Source organism: Hemitrygon akajei, chromosome 12, assembly GCF_048418815.1.
Source record: "Hemitrygon akajei chromosome 12, sHemAka1.3, whole genome shotgun sequence".
NCBI lineage: Eukaryota > Metazoa > Chordata > Chondrichthyes > Myliobatiformes > Dasyatidae > Hemitrygon > Hemitrygon akajei.
Window position 1 is genome coordinate 9,741,190 of NC_133135.1, and position 11,859 is coordinate 9,753,048.

At 44.4% G+C, this 11,859-nt stretch overlaps 1 protein-coding gene across 2 annotated transcripts in view; it reads right to left on the minus strand.

The window, feature by feature from the left end:
* Nucleotides 1-11,488, minus strand: part of adgrl2a (adhesion G protein-coupled receptor L2a) — an 852,977-nt gene extending 841,489 nt beyond the window's left edge. For both annotated transcript variants that reach the window (XM_073062547.1, XM_073062548.1), the window contains exon 1: nucleotides 11,181-11,488. The gene's annotated coding sequence lies outside the window, so the exon portion shown is untranslated. The remainder of the gene's footprint in view (nucleotides 1-11,180) is intronic.
* Nucleotides 11,489-11,859: the final 371 nt, after the last annotated feature.

Here is an 11,859-nt window from a genome sequence, read left to right on the forward strand (position 1 = left end):
CACCAGTAATCATTCCATGGTAAAAGTCACTTAGATCACAGTTCTTCCCCATTCTAAATGTTTGATCTGAACAATTGAATCTTCAGCCATGTCTACAAGCTTTTATGCACAAATTGCTACCACATGATTGGCTGATTAGATATTTGCGTTAATTAGCAGGTGTATAGGTGTGCTTAAGTGACGACTGAGTGCATATTCACATGTATTAGGAATTCGCTGCGGTGCATTGATACGACATGCAACAAAGAAAAAACATTCAACAGTTATAAAGAACTCCATAAAATATAAAGTTAGTGGTTAAGGTACAGATATGGAATAAAATGTGCACAAATGACACTTTTACAAAGTGGTTAGAAGTGTCCACAGTGCAGTGACAGGGGTAGCAGATAGAGGGAGATTGGGGTGGGGAGGGCAAAGATATATAAATGGTTAGTTAGATTAACTGCCTGTGGAAAAAACTTTTAAAACAAAAGAAAAGCACCAGATCACCTTAATGTTTAAATAAATTCTATTAGAGACCTCTTCCAAAATAAGTCAATCGAGTGCTGCAGGAACACACTTTTGCAGTCGCAAGCCAAAGTACTTATTACTTTGTAGATGTCACTTTGTATGACACAACTCTTGCCCCCTCCAACAGACCGTACAGGGCCCCAGATTAGATTGCTAGAATTTCACGGTGCTTTAACTCTGTCATCTGCGAGGAAGCAACAGGAAGTTCACGTGGAGTGCCGAGTCTTTGCTGTAATCCTGTGCGGGTGAAGATCAGGTTTGAGTGGTTCTACACATGGGATAGACCGACATATACTGTGCAGAATCTACAATCATAGTTTGTAGAAAATCAGGAGTCAAAGCAGCAACTTGTAGAGAGATTAGCATTCTGTGTCATACGTACATTGAAACACAGGGAAATATGTCATTTGTGTCAATGACCGACACAGTCCGAGGACGTGTTGGCGGCGGCCTGCAAGTGTCACCACTCCTCCGACGCCAACACAGCATAATAACACAAACTGATAATCTTTGGAATTTGGGGGAAAACCAGAGCACCTGCAGGAAACCCACACGATCACGGGGAGAACGTACAAACTCCTTATGAACAGAAGCGGGAATTGAACCCTGGCTGCTAGTCCTGTCATAGCCACTTTGCAAGGTTCCACATTATTTTGGTATGTTTATTCTGGTTTCCTGATTTGAGGAACTCCAAATGAAAGGAGATGCAACACAGAAATGGGCATCTCTGCCCACAGAGTACACAGCAAGAGTCAGTTAGATAAATCACATCCTTTCCCCATTCTGATGTTTGGCCTGAACAACTGAGCCTCTTGACCACATCTGCATGCTTTTATGCATCAAGTTGCTGCCATGTGATTGGCTGATTAGATACTTGCATTAATGAGCAGCTGTACAGATGACCCTAATAAAGTGGCCACTGAGTGTAGCTTGCAATGTATGTGGCAAATAAAGCTAATCTTTAATATTGAATATCCTGACATTTAAAGGAAGGAGGAAAAAAAACAAGGAAATGGGAAGTTGAAACAATAAAAAGGAATGTGGTGTTGATCAGCCTATTCCTGCAATCGCAAATGCCCAACAGTGCTGGGACAATCTGTCCTTCTGCTAGCAAGATGTGCTGATCAGTCCATCCACCAGAGCAAAGAAAAAGGGTGGAAAAATTACTACCAACTCCACTCACCCCAGCAGTCACCTATTCACCAGTTTGTCATCAGGGAGATGCTACATGTCCATCATCACCAGGACTACATGTCATCTCAGAATTTCTCTCTCATAGCTATCCAGCTTCTCAACGAAACTCACTCAGGTGTAAAACCGTAACTGCCCCTGCACAGCATCCTGTAAATGGTCTCTCCTGCTCTACTTGCCCTGTTGATAATTAGCATCTGTTTGTATGCTCACATTTATACAAGTTTGATTATTGACATTTGTGCATGTGACCATTCTGCTCATTGCTGATTTCTCATGGCTGTTTGCACTATTGTCTTGTAAATTGTTGGTTGCTATTTTGTTGCCTGATATGGTATTGTCCTATGTTAAATGTTTGGTACTGAACCGCAATCAATTCTGGTGCGTTTCATGTACTGGGAATAAAGTGATTCCGATTCTGATTCTTACGATCACAAATGCCCAACAGTGCCGACAGCAGTCAGTCCTTCTGCTTTCAAGAAATATCAACTCGTTTTCTCATCATTAGCAGGAGTGAAGTGCTGGCGCAGCAGCAGTGCAGAGGGGAAAAAAAAACTGAAAATAAAAATCTCCGCAAAGCAACTAAAGGTGAAAATGATCACAAGCTTGTGGCCTACAAATCAGGCCATTTCCTTTCTGGTTCCAAAACCAGGATTTGAGGCTTTCTTGAGGTGTTGGTCAGACCCCATTTTGAGTATTGAGTAATTCTGGGCCCTTTCTCCAAGGGTGTGCTGGCACTGGAGAGTGTCCAGAAAAGGTTCATCAGAGTGATTCCCATAATGAAAGGCTAAACATGTCAGGATGTTTGATGGCTCTGGGCCTGTACTCACTGGAGTTCAGAAGAATGAGGGGGCGAATCTCATTGAAACCTATCAAATATTGAATGACCTAGATAGAGTGGACATGGAGAGTTTCCCATGGGGGGGGGGGGGGGGAAGGAAGAGAGAGAGTCTAGGACCAGAGGGTACAGCCTCAGAATTGAGGAACATCCCTTTAGAACAGAGATAAGGAGGAATTTTTTTTAAGCCAGAGGGTGCTGAATCTGTGGACTTCATTGCCATGGATGGCTGTGGAGGACAAGTCATTGGGTAAATTGAAAGTATATTTATGGTCCATCTACTGTTGGAAAACACCTTTGCAGCTCTCCCAGGTAGTTTGCTCAATTGGCTGTTTACAGTCTTTCTCTAGAACAGGGGTCCCCAACTTGGGGTCCATGGACCTATTGGTTACTGATGGGGGTCCATAGCATAAAAAAGGTTGGGAGCCCCTGCTCTAGAGTGATACAAGATAACCATGCAGCTCCAGAACATCCTGATTAGAGCACACTCTCAGTATCATGTTCAGTTCTGGTTGCCTCAGTATAGGAAGGAAGTTGAAACTTTAGAGAAGGTGCTGAAGAGATTTACCAGGATGCTGTCTGGATTGGAAAGCACATCTTCCGAGTATAGGTTAAGCAAGCCATGGCTTTTCGCTTTAGAGAAAAGGAGGGCGAGAAGTGCCTTGACAGAAATGTACAAGATGATAAGAGGCTTAGATCGAGTGGACAGCCAGAGATCTTTATCTCAGGGTGGCAAGGCTAAAATGAGGGGGCATAATTTTAAGGTGATTGATTGGAGGCAAGTATGGGGAGTTGGTTAGAGGTAAACACAAAAGATTTTGCAGGTGTGGAAGATCCAGAGTAACCACACACACACACACGGCAGCATCTCTAGAGAGGAATAAATAGTCAATATTTCAGGCGGAGATCTTTCATCATGTCAGAGGCAAGTTCATTAAACTTGGTTTTTTTTTTAAAATTACAAAGTAGTGGGTGCATGGAACACCCTGCCACAGGCGGTGGTAGAGGCAGATACATTTAGAGATATACTTAGATAGGCACACAGATGAAAGATGATTGGGGTGGGAAAATGGGGGATGGAAGGGCTAGATTGATCTTAGAGTAGGTCAGAAGGTCAGCATAACATCATGGGCAAAAGGACCTGTACTGTTCTCTGTCCTTCAGCTTTTGAACACAATTTACCATTCATCTAGAGTCTGGTTAGTTTGGAGTTCAAATCCATTTAGCCCCAGTTCTACTTTCTCATCCAGAATCTTGGACAGTTTAGTGCCTCTTGCCCAGGGAAACACCATGAATTTCAGTTCACTTGACCCAAAGTCCTTTTGGGATGGAGAAGAGAATCCTCATTTTAAAGTAGCTCCTCCCGAATTCATCTCTCATTTGAAAGGAGTTCTGTCCAAAATGTAGCAGATGGCAAGAAATATCAAATTCTTTAATCTTCTTAATAATCTCAAGCAGAGTTCAGTCATTTTCTGCTTGAGGGGTTTTGGGCGTTAATTAGAAGCTTAAGAAGTTACAGCACACCACTGAAAACCAACAAATTTCCACACGTTTGCTGTTGACAGTATCCTGACTGGGATCCGAATTGCCCTGACCACGAAAGCATCACAGTCTAATTTGGAAATTCAAATGCTCAGGAATACAAGTAGTTGCAGAGTGCGTTGAACTCAGCCCAACACATCACAGGCACATCGTTCCCCGCCATTAAATGTGGCATTGCCTCATGAAAGCAACATTCAAAGATCCCCATGACCCAGGCTCACTGCTGCCATTGGGAAGGAGGTAGAGAAGCCTCAGGGCCCCCCCCCCAAAAAAAAAAACCAACAGGTTCAGGAACAGTTATTACTTTTCATCTGGCTCCTGAACCAACACGGATAACTTAACTCACTGAGCTAATCCCACAACCTATGGACTCACCTTCAAGGACTCTATAACTCATGCTCTCAGTATTATTTATTTACTGTTGATTTATTATTATTTGTTTCTGCTTTTAGAAATAGAAACAGCAAGCTGGTAGTCAGTGCAAAGCTGGGAGAGTAGACTGATTGGCAACACAGTTTTGCCCCCAACTCAGCCACTTCCACTGCACGCTGGATGCCAAGCAGGAAGAAGAAAAAGTGACCAGGACTTGTCTTCCTTGTTCAGGAGATTCAAGAGCCTTTCCAACTCCATAGCAATGATGAATCACCTATCGTGAAGCAGGTCTTGACTGCCGATTTCCTTCCACAGATGCTTAAAGTACATTTATGATCGATGTCTACTGTACGTAACCTGGAGATTCAGCTCTTTACACGCAACCAGAAAACAAAGAAACCAAATAGAACTTATTAAAAAAAACAAATGAGCAAAAAAAAACAAACCACGCAAAAAATGAAAGTATGCAAGTAACATTTAGAATTAAAATTCACAGAAGCCAGTCACTGCCGATCCAGGAGCCACAGCCTCAATTCAGTGCAGAGACAAGTAAACCTCCCCGAGCAGCTGAACTGGCCTGCCCCTTGCCTCAAGCTCCAACACTCCGACCTTGTCAATCTGGCCCAGGGCCTAAATCGGCCATACATCATCCCGTTCATTTCCTGTGGACCCAGGTCCTACCGATTCAATGCTATCAGGCCTGGGCTCCACTGCCTTGATTCAACCAATACCCAACTTTTCCAATAGACAGTAGGTGGAGTAGGCCATTCGGCCCTTCTAGCCAGCACCGCCATTCACTGTGATCATGGCTGATCATACACAATCAGTACTCCGTTCCTGCCCTCTCCCCATATCCCTTGACCCCGCTATCTACAAGAGCTCTATCTAACTCTCTTGAATGCATCCAGAGACTTGGCCTCCACTGCCTTCTGGGGCAGAGCATTCCACATATCCACCACTCTCTGGGTGAAAAAGTTTTTCCGCATCTCTGTTCTAAATGGCCTACCCCTTATTCTTAATCTGTGGCCTCTAGTTCTGGACTCACCCATCAGCGGGAACATGTTTCCTGCCTCCAGTGTGTCCAATCCCTTAATAATCTTATATGTTTCAATCATATCCCCTCTGATCCTTCTAAATTCCAGTGTATACAAGCCCAGTCGCTCCAATCTTTCAACATATGACAGTCCCGCCATTCCGGGAATTAACCTTGTGAACCTACGCTGCACTCCCTCAATAGCAAGAATGTCCTTCCTCAAATTTGGAGACCAAACCTGCACACAATACTCCAGGTGTGGTCTCACCAGGGTCCTGTACAGCTGCAGAAGGACCTCTTTACTCCTATACTCAATTCCTCTTGTTATAAAGGCCAGCATGCCATTAGCTTTCTTCACTGCCTGCTGTACCTGTATGCTTGTTTTCATTGACTGATGTACAAGAACACCTAGATCTCGTTGTACTTCCCCTTTTCCTAACTTGACTCCATTTAGATAGTAATCTGCCTTCCTGTTCTTGCCACCAAAGTGGATAAACTCACATTTATCCACATTAAACTGCATCTGCCATACATTTGCCCACTCACCCAACCTATCCAAGTCACCCTGCACCCTCATAACATCCTCCTGACATTTCACACTGCCACCCAGCTTTGACCAGTGCTTAAATCGATCAAACATCAAATCATCCCTCGCCCTCAGTCATGGGCCCCACCACCTTGACTCTGCCTGTCTCAGATCCGTCGTTTCGAATCGGCTCTATGTCCACTCCAGCAATGGTAATACATTGGCTCATTCCTCGCTCCCAGGCCCAGGTCCCACCGCTTTGATTTGTCCTGAACACGGCAAACCGCAACCGTCCTACACCTCAGACACTTCGGTTTACACCACAAAAATGTAATGTTGTACAGCTGGTTCAAAAGCTCAGCTCTGAAAGGGAGGTTACTATTGATTGATTGCAGTGATCCTTTTCCAGAAAAAGTGAGAGTAATAAAGCAATTAGCAGTTCTGTTTGATGCCAGTAAGTCGTCACTGCGTTTCACCAGTAGCATTTTAAACCAGAAGTCTAACCTGCTAAGTTCCACTGGAAACTTGTTTATTTTTCTCCCTTCAAAACCATTCAACTTATCCAGGACAACTAACAAAAGCATGTCGGGGAAAGAACAAACATGGGCAACATATGCAAAATGCTGGAGGAACTCAGCAAGCGAAACAGCACCTATGCAAATGAACAAAGTCAACATTTCAGGCAGAAGTCCTTCATTGGGACTGAAAAGGGGACAGAAGCCAGAATAAGGTGGGGTGGGGGGGGGGGGGAGGAGAAGAGAAAGGGGAATGAGTACAAACTGGCAGGTGATAGGTGAAGCCAGGTGAAGGGGTGGGGAAGGTCGGTGGGCAGATGGGAGAAGGGGATGAAGTAAATAGGTGGAAGCAGTACCGGGCTGAAGGAGGAGGAATCTGATAGGAGAGTAGAGTGGACCACACAACAAAGAGGAGCTGGTGCACCAGACGGAGGTGATGGGTGTTCTTTCAAACCAGATACCTAACTGATGTTGGCCTATTTGCCATTTTTTTGACCCACATCTTGCTGAACCTTTCCTACCCATTTCTTGATCTAAATACCTGGTTGTAACCCACAGCAAGATTCCATGTACCCACCACTGTGTGAAAACATTGGCCATCAGGTCCCCTTAAAATATTTTCCTTCACACCAAGTCTTTGGCCTCCAGCGTTGGGCTCCCCTGCCCTGTACCAGGCCTGCTCCCACTGGCACCTCGCAGTCTTCACCCAGTGAACAGGATTCACTTGCTGCTCGTTCCAGACTCACCATCCACATCCTATTTAACCCCAGGATTCATCCACAGCCAGTTCACTCATCGAACCAACTTGCCTCAACCAGTTGCTCCTAAGCCTTTATTCTCCCTGCCTGAAGTTTAGTTCACTGCCTGTTGTGTCCAATGTCTGTTCTCTCTTGCTTTAAGAGGCCCCTCCTGGCTTGTTATTTTGCGATCTTTTATAAAGAGTTATCATACATGACTGAATCGTCTCCTCTGCTCTGCTTTTGGGTCAAGCCTCCTCCACATTTCCTGACATCCTGGGAATAAGATTGTGAATATTCCCCTTATGCATGTCCCTCATGATTTTATAAATATTTTCAAGGTCACCCCTCAGCCTCCTATTTTCCAGGGAAAGAATTCCCAGCCTGTCCAATCACTCCTCAAACCCTCCAAATTCTGCAACATCTACACAAATCCTTATTGTGTCTTTGCAGTTTAAAAACATCCTTCCTATAGCAGGGTGACCAGAACTGTATGCAGTGACCCAGTAAATTAACAAATTATGTTTATGTCACCATATACTACCTTGAGATTCATTTTCTTGCAGACATTCACAGAACAAATACAGTAGAATCAAAGAAAAGCCACACACAGACTGACAAACCACCAATTTTAAAAATAAACAAAAAAAAAACCAAGAACATCATTTGTAGAGTCTTAAAATGAAACTATGGGTTGTGAAACTAGTTTATTTTTGAAGTAAGTGAAGTTATTGACACTGGTTCAGGAGCCTGATGGTTGAATTGTTCCTGAACCTGGTGGAGTGAATCCTGAGGCTCCTGTACCTCCTTCTTGGATGATGAGGGTCCTTGACAATGGATGCTATTTTTTTTTGCGGCAGAGCTCGATATAGATGAGCTCAATAGTGGGCAGGGGGTTTCTGTATCTACTTTCTCTAGACTTTTCCCAATCTTGGGCATTGATGTTTCCATACTGGACCAAGATGCAACTAGTCAGGATACTCTCCAGTATGCCTCAATAGAAGTTTGTCCAAGTGTGGCCTTATTGATGTCTTGTACAGCTATAACATGATAGTCCAACCCCTGTATCCTGACTGATGAAGCCCAGAGTGCCAATTGCCTTCTTCACCACCCTGTCCACCCATGACACCAATTGCCCACAAAGCTTAAATACACTAATCCCATTTGCGTGCATTAGGCCTATCAGCCTCATGTCCTTTCCATTAGATATAGGAGCAGAATTGGAACATGCAGCTCATCAAGTCTGCTCTACCATTCAATTGTGGACATATAAGCACACAATCCCCAACTTTTTAAAATAAATAAACGCTAGAGGAACTCAGCAGGTCAGGCAGCATCTATAGAAGGGAATAAGCAGTTGATGTTTTGGGCTGGGACCCTCTCTAAACCATCAGTTTATTCCCCTCTATAGATGTTGCCCGACCTGCTGGGATCCTCCAGCATTTTGTCTGTGTATTGCTCCAGATTTCCAGCATCAGCAAAATCTCCTGTATCTTTTCAATCAAGGCCGACATTTTTCCCCCCTCAGCCCCCTTCTCCTGGTAACTGCTAATCTCCTTAACAATCAACAACCTACCAGCCTCTGCCTCAAGTACATCTAATGACTTGTCCTTCACAACACTCTGTCATGATGAATTCCACAGACTCCCCACCTCTGGCAGAAGAAATTCCTCCTCATTTCTATTTTGAGTCTGTACCCTCTGGTCCCAGACTCTTCATATCCAATCTATCTAGAGCAGGGATCCACCCTGGATCCACAGAATCCCCTCAGTTAATGGTAGGGGATCATGGCATAAAAAGGATTGGGAGCCCCTGATCTAGGTCTTTCAATGTTTTTTTTTTAAAAAGCCAAGATTCTTCATTAAGGATCCTCACCGTCTAGACCATGCCCTCTTCTCATTGCTACCATCAAAGAGGTGATACAGGAGCACATACCCAAGGTTTTAGGATCAGCTTCTCCTCTGCCAAGAGATTTCTGTATGGACCATGAACTCTACCTCAATTTTTGCACTACCTTTTTTAAAAAAAAAGTTACAAGAAGAAATGAGAGAAAATGACAAATTTAACAACAATTTGAAAGACAGGTGATGGAATCAGAAATGTTAACATTTAAGATGGACATTTGAAGACCCTCCAACCTGGGAGTGGGCAATTACCCTTACTGTCAGGCACAACACAGGCCCAGTGGGAGCGGGCAATTACCCTTACTGTCGGGCACACCACAGGCCCAGTGGGAGCGGGCAATTACCCTTACTGTCGGGTACACACCACAGGCCCAGTGGGAGTGGGCAATTACACTGTAGGGCACACCACAGGCCCAGTGGGAGTGGGCAATTGCCCTTACTGTCGGGCACACCACAGGCCCAGTGGCAGTGGGCAATTACCCTGTTGTACACACCACAGGCCCAGTGGCCTCTTCTGTGTGGCAAGTCAGAGTCAAGTTTAATATCACTGGCATATGTCATGAAATATGTTGTCTAGCAGCAAGAGTACATTGCAATAAGTAATAAAACTAAAAAGTTAATGAGACAAATTGGATAATTAGTGCAAGAAGAGAGCAAAGAAAAAGAGTTAGAGGGGGTGAATATGGGTTCATTGTCTATTCAGAAATCTGATGGTGGAGAGAAAGCAGCTGTTCAGGCTCCTGTACCTCATCCTTGATGGTAGCAATGAGAAGAGGGCATGTCTTGGGTTTCTTTAATAACGATGCCATCCAGTTTGATCAGAGCACTGGGTCCCATTGCAAGATGTATGTGATCCTTCCCAAACAAGTGTTGAAGTTACAGTAATCACCTCTTTGATCTGACCTGAAGGATTCTAATGAAGATACCCAAGACGTATACCAATAAAAAGCCCCTCTGCTTTGACACGTAGACATGGGGGGGGGGGGAGAGAGGGAGGGTCCAATTCATTCCCAAGGTAAGGAGGAAGTTTTTTTAAAAAAAAAACAAGATAATACGTTGGGTACGGATACTCCAGCGGTCGAGGGGGTGCAGGTTTCTGTGGGACGATACAAGCCCGAAGCTAGTTCATCTGCTCATGCCTCCGTGCACAGAGAGGCTGCGCGCTACAGAAGACGGAAAGCCGTTTACAGACATCTTTTGCGCTTGGAAGGTGTGTCTAGATCTCTCTGCCCCGCGATAACACCCGAAGTACCATAAACGTACAGTGACAACCGAACCCCGCTGCAGACGGGAAAAAAGAGAGCGAGAGTGCGCGCACACACACACACAAAACAGAAAACTTCCACTTGTTCTACAACACAGGAGGGTTGAGAGGTCCAGAATCACCTTCTTCTCCCACACATCTTGCCTCAATAAAACCGCGAACTTCCTCATTGACACGAGAGGGACAAGAAATTCATTCAAGTGAAATCAGTATTTTTTTTTAAATCGGAACTGATTATTTTCACGCTACACTTGAAGAGGTTTTAACTTGGTCGCCGAGAAAGTCATTAGGCAATACTTAAACCGCAGTGAGCCGTGTTTACTCATGTGCTAAGACAATCCAGGAGCATTCACTTCCCTGGTTTCCCGAGCCCTTCAACTAGGCACCAGCAGCAACTCGTTGCCGCCGGATCCTTAATTACTGCATTAAGAAACAAGAAAGTTGTCAAGTGGCCCAGGATCGACGTTCCTTAACGTTAAACTCCGCGTAATGATGAGCAGTCACGTAATGAACATGGACACGAAAGAACAGCCTCTGCCAATTATCTTTACCGCTTAGACAACATCTCGCTGCAATGAAGACAACTTCATAAACACAAGATGATATATGGCACGGTTTGAGAGAACCCACTTAGAAACTACAGAGATATTTTTTAAATGTCGTATTGGATGGACTGGAAATAGAGACAGAGAATCGACTCCACGTCGAATCTGTCCCCTGAATGGATGACAGACGACAGTGAACATACCTTTCTACAAGACAGGTCCAGCAGGTCTGAGATGCTCCGGACAAAGCGAGGTAGACACATTCACTCAGCGACTATTTGTGACTTGCATTTCTCAAGGCGGAGAAAGGTTTTGCAAGGAGACTGATGAACGGCCAGACCTCCGAGGGCTCAGGCCGCTTTGTGAATCAAACATACCCTATTTGTGCGGCACAGTCACACTGATTTTGCATTGATTATCTCCACTTGAGCAGATACATTTAAATTAATCTGGCACCGTTGCAACGAAGAGGCGGGGTCGCTGCGAAAGCCTGGACTGGATTTACAGGTTCTGCCAGAACCGGAGGACGTGTTTACGTGCGGAGAAAGGAACGGTCACAACTTCAGTCAGGGTAGGAAACCTGTACTGACAGACACAGACGCCTTTGGTTTACCACCACGCACTTGATCTTGGATTTGAACCTTTCCCCAAAATAGTTGTTTTTAATGGGGGGGGGGGGGGAAGCTTTAAATTACAAATTTAAAATCGCCACTATTTTATCATTTCCTGTCAGAGACCTTATGTACAGACGCTTCTGTGCCTAGCGTCACTTTATGAATATACAATTAATCTATGTATATAAGCTATCCGATGTATTTATATTTATTGTACTTCTAAAACATTACTGTGTATCATATCTTACTGTTTATTTTGAGCTGCATC